Here is a 5,000-nt window from a genome sequence, read left to right on the forward strand (position 1 = left end):
CAGTACCGCCGGGATCGGCCCACCTAAAATTAATTAAAACACAGCCTGAAATGGGTTAATATTCTGCAGTGATCAGATATTCCGCTGGTAGCAAAACTTGTTGTAGTTGTCGATTTGCCCAGTAGTTAGCTGCTTACACACCTCGATTTCTTGTAATTAATTTAACATTATCTTACGAAGTTTATTTATTTTTTTTTTTTTTTTATTTTTTTTTTTTTTTTTTTTTTTTTTTGCGGTTAGCCGGAACGCTCTTGCAGCCGCATTACACTAGGCTGGTAATTTATATGGGCACAGAAGAGTGCCTTCGGATGCCTCGTTGGCGTCACATATGGTCCGGCCACAGATAATTTTAATTACATTTTTTGGAGTTATATCCTTAGCTCCTCGCGAACGTCGTCGTCGCCGCCGCACGCACGCAGAATACGTGTGTACACACGTATGCAGTAGGCGGTGGACGATGTAAGCACTCGGCTAGGTGTAGCTCGCGCCGGCCTCGCGCCGGTGTAGCTCGCGCCGGCCTGGCGCTGCTGTGGGGCGGCCTCACGGCTTCTCCACTGCCCTGGCAGCCGGCGGCGTTCAAATGGGAGTCGCAGTTTACTGTTCGCCATGGAGGGTAGTACTGGGCTGTTGACGAGTGCTCTCGCGAATTCTCCTTCCTTCCGGCACTTGCTTTTGCGATGTTTTCGACGGTCGCCTGTTGCCATATCGGCCCGTACCACCGTGTGTCACTCCCACATGTGGAGCGCACACGCTGCAAGCATTTAGGCCCTTCGACTTGCGGTTTTTCCTTATCGCTTCTCGGCCTTTTGGCTAAGAAGCACCCCGCGGTCGGAGCGGTCCGTTGTGCTCTGTAGCGGGTCGCGAGTCGCGTTTCGTGGTCGTTTCGTTTGTTCTTGGTTTTTCCAGCGTTGATATTTTTGCGGTGAATATGTCGAACCGGTCGAACAGTATTCAATGCGTATTCGACAGAGCAGCGAGACGGCCTACGGCCTTTGAAATACAGGAATGGATATTTGGTGATCTGAAAGTACCGGAAAATGACGTCGACACCTTTCAACTGGATTTTGTCTTATTCTCGTTATTCGTGAAATTTCTCGACCAGGAGAAATACGAAAAGTATGGCCTGGCACTCGCGGGCGAACATCCGTTCCGCTACTTCGATGGAACTGTCGGAACAGTGCATATAGTGCCATCTGGCTTTGGGATACGGACTGTGCGGGTATTTAACGTACCCCCTGAGTGTCCCAATGACGTAATCGGCCGTGTCCTGTCGCGGTATGGCACGGTGCTCAGCATCACGAATGAGAAGTGGGGAAGTGCCTACCGTTTCCAGGGCAACAGCGGCGTTCGTAGTGTCCGCATGGACCTCCGCCAGCACATCCCGTCGTATATAAATGTTGCGAGTACCAGGGCCCAGGTCACCTATATTGGGCAACCGCAAACTTGCTCCCTTTGTCAATCGACGGAGCATCTCCGCGTGGACTGCCCGCGCCGGCGTCCTGTGCAACTGCCGCGGGAACGCGCTGCTGGTACCGACCTTGTGCCTCTCCTCAGCGAGGTAGTGGCGGGCGCTGCCCACCGTCCCGCTGAGCGACCTGACGTGTCGCCCCCGCCAGAAGCAGTGCAACCGGCACCCAGTGCACCGGCTGACGGACCCGTCCCGGACCAGACGCCCGTTGTGGCGGTACCGCCGGCGGCGTCTGATGTGCCTGCTATGGCGAGTGATGTGGTCGCTGTCGAACAGATGGAGGTCGTTCTTCCTACCCCGCCCATCCCGGCAGATGACGCTAAGTCCCCCCGCCGTCGTCATCGGCGCAAGAAGGCGAACCCGGACCAGCCGGCGGAGGAAGCGGACGGTTTACGTCCTCCTGAGAGCGGCAGTGAGGCTGACTCTCAGGCCTCCTCAGTTTCCCGCTCTGTTTCCGCTGACCGCTCGGGCGGTATGCGGCAAACTGCTCGGCAACTAGAGGCTCTTATCAGTTCCTCGCGAGATCGGGGAGCGATCCCTGCAAAACGGAAACATGACCAGGGTAGCGACCAGCCAATGCAGCGTACTCGCACCCTTTCACATCCTACTGTGTCCGACGCGTCTGCGCCGCCTGGCTTAGACTATCCTGCCGATGGGGGAGGCCTGAACTGGGCTGACGACGAGGGCGATGACATGCGTGATTGAGTGGGTCTTTCCCCACATGAGCTGCTTGGTATTTGTTTCTCACATCCGGGGTGATATCGCTGGGTTCTGGTGTGGATATTTCCACACCTGCTTCCCTACGGCCGTGACCCTATCTGCCGTTGTCTACTCTGTGTTGCTCTCCCATGCCTGCCTTTGACCGTCCGCCGGGAGCCCTCTCCCTTTTAACGATCAATATCAACTCCATCTCCAACCCGGTCAAACTTCGATCTCTGAAGGACTTTCTCCGCCTTGGTGCGTTTGATGTGGTCTTTCTCCAGGAAGTTTGTGCCCCTTTTCTATCTGACCTTGCTGGTTATGAGGCACTGTATAACATCGACCCTGACGCCCGGCGGGGTACTGCTTTGCTCTACCGATCAGAGTTTACTCCATCCCACGTTACCACGCTACCCAACGGTCGCGTTCTTGCATGTATCCTTCAAGATGTCCTTTTTCTAAATGTCTATGCTCCTTCCGGTGCTAACCACAGGCGTGGCAGAACAACACTTTTTCAGTCTGATCTCCCCCCTTTCTTAGCAGCTCGTCGCCCTATCGTCTTTGGCGGAGACTTCAACTGTGTGGTGGCCGAAGTTGACCAGGTCCCGACGCCTATGCGGTGTGAAGCGCTCGCTTCACTCCTTCGGGCGGCTGACCTTACTGACACATGGCGCCACTTCCATCCCGCCTACACGCAATTTACCCACATCTATCCCACTGGAGCCAGCCGTATTGATCGTGTTTATGTCTCGACTGATTTGACTCCCGCCCTTTGTGCCGTCCAAGTCATACCCGTGGCCTTTAGTGACCACTGTGCGTATTCGTGTTCCTTGCGTATCGCGGGTCCTGCCCCGGTTCCTCGTGGCACATCTTGGAAGATGAATACCCTTCATCTGTCCCTGCCCGAACTTCGTGCTCTTGTCACGAAAACGTGGCAGGATTGTCTCGTGGACACTTCCCGGTACCCTACCACGGTGGTTTGGTGGCTTCGCTGTGCGAAGCCCCGGCTGCGACGTGTTATCCGGCAATACAGTCGCGACGTCGCCCACTGGAAACGTAGCACGTTGGCCTTCTATCAGCAGTGTCTCACTGACGCCCTGACTCTTCCTGCTGACCGGTATGATCAGCTCCGCATGCGCCTCAACAAAATTAAGGCGCAAATCCTTCGCTTCTCTCGGGAGAAAGCCGACGGTATGGTGGTGCGGTGTCGTTCTGCATCTCTGATTGAAGGCGAGGTGCCATCCCTTTATCACCTAGCCTCTGAACGAACTCGTGCCAAGAAGAACACCATTTTGCGCCTTAAGACAGACGATGGTGCGCGTATCACAGACAACCGCGACGTCCTCCAACACCTGACGGACCATTTCACGCACCTCTTCCAGGATGTTGAGGTCGACGTTGCCGCCCAACGTGCACTTGTCAGTGGGGTGCCAACTTCTTTGGATCGTCATGACCGCGGCTCCTTAACCGAGCCCCTGACACTCGCTGACCTCACATCTGTCCTCCGTGCCTGTCCGGGACGCAAGTCACCTGGCCCCGACGGTCTCCCTTATGAGTTCTACCAACAATTTTGGGACCTGCTCGGCGACCGTTTCTGCACAATGTGCGAGGAGATTTTTGCTGGATGCGACTTACCCGCCGACTTTTTATCTGGACGTATTGCCCTTATTCCAAAGGTGACTGGTCACTGCCGAGCTCAAGACCTGCGTCCTATCACTGTCCTTAACACTGACTATAAGTTGGTGGCACGATGCGTGGCCTCTCGTCTCAAACAGGCGATGACTAAGGTACTTTGCCCCACTCAATCCTGTGGCGTTTCGCGTCGGAACATCTTCACCGCCGCTTCCCTGTACCGCGATGTTGTCTTCCTCACCGCTGACACTCGCACCCCGGCTGCCATTCTCTCCTTGGACTTTGCCGGTGCCTTTGACAGGGTCTCGCACCCTTACCTGCTGGGCGTTATGTCGCGGATGGGTTTTGGGGAGCGCTTCATACGCATCATCCGGAACTTCTTGGATGGGGCGAATTCCACTATCGTGGTGAACGGTTGCCGGTCGCGCCCCATTCCCATCAAACGGTCAGTTCGACAGGGGTGTCCCTTGTCGATGTATTTGTTTGCCTTAGCGCTGGACCCCATGCTGCGTGACATTGGCCGGTTGGTCGACGGTGTCGTTCTCCCAGGCGTCACCTTCCGCTGTGCGGCCTACGCCGATGACGTTGGTGTGTTCGTTGCTAACGCAAGGGACATCGATTCCGTTCGCCGCATTCTCGATGTTTATGAACGGGCCTCCGGTGCTCAGTTAAATCCCAACAAGACTGTGTTACTTCCGCTAGGGCCACGATCTTTGACCGTCGAACGCCCCTGGTACCGAGTTGTAGGGGAACAGCGTATCTTGGGTCTTGAAGTGACTGCCTGTCCGCAGCGTATGTTAACCCTCACGTGGCGGCGGCTTCTCACACGCATCAGGGGCCTTTGCGTGAGCCACGCTGATCGACGGCTCGACCTCCATCAACGCATCCAGCTTATTAATGGTTATCTCCTCTCACGAGCATCGTATGTCGCCCAACTCCTTACGCTGCCGAAGCAGATCGGCCGAGCCATCTCCCAAGCAGTATATTGGCTCTTGTGGCGGCATGCGCTGTTCAAGGTTGATGCGCTGACCTGTACGTTGCCGAAGGTCGATGGCGGCCTCGGCCTCATTGACTTTTCCCGGAAATGTGCGGCCCTTCTGATACACCGTGTCGCCGCTTTGCGCGAAGCCGACCCCGGTGGGACTACAGCGGTCCTCTTCGACCGTTATCGTCCACACTCGGCGCGTGCACCAATCTGTTT

General features: G+C 55.7%; 1 non-coding gene across 1 annotated transcript in view; it reads left to right on the forward strand.

Annotated features, from left to right (window-relative positions):
• Nucleotides 1-28, forward strand: part of LOC126420664 (U2 spliceosomal RNA) — a 193-nt gene extending 165 nt beyond the window's left edge. Inside the window, exon 1 of the small nuclear RNA XR_007576085.1 lies at nt 1-28. This exon is cut by the window's left edge and continues 165 nt beyond it. This is a non-coding gene — a small nuclear RNA (U2 spliceosomal RNA).
• Nucleotides 29-5,000: the final 4,972 nt, after the last annotated feature.

The sequence above is a fragment of the Schistocerca serialis genome, chromosome 1 (assembly GCF_023864345.2).
Source record: "Schistocerca serialis cubense isolate TAMUIC-IGC-003099 chromosome 1, iqSchSeri2.2, whole genome shotgun sequence".
Taxonomy (NCBI): Eukaryota; Metazoa; Arthropoda; class Insecta; order Orthoptera; family Acrididae; genus Schistocerca; species Schistocerca serialis.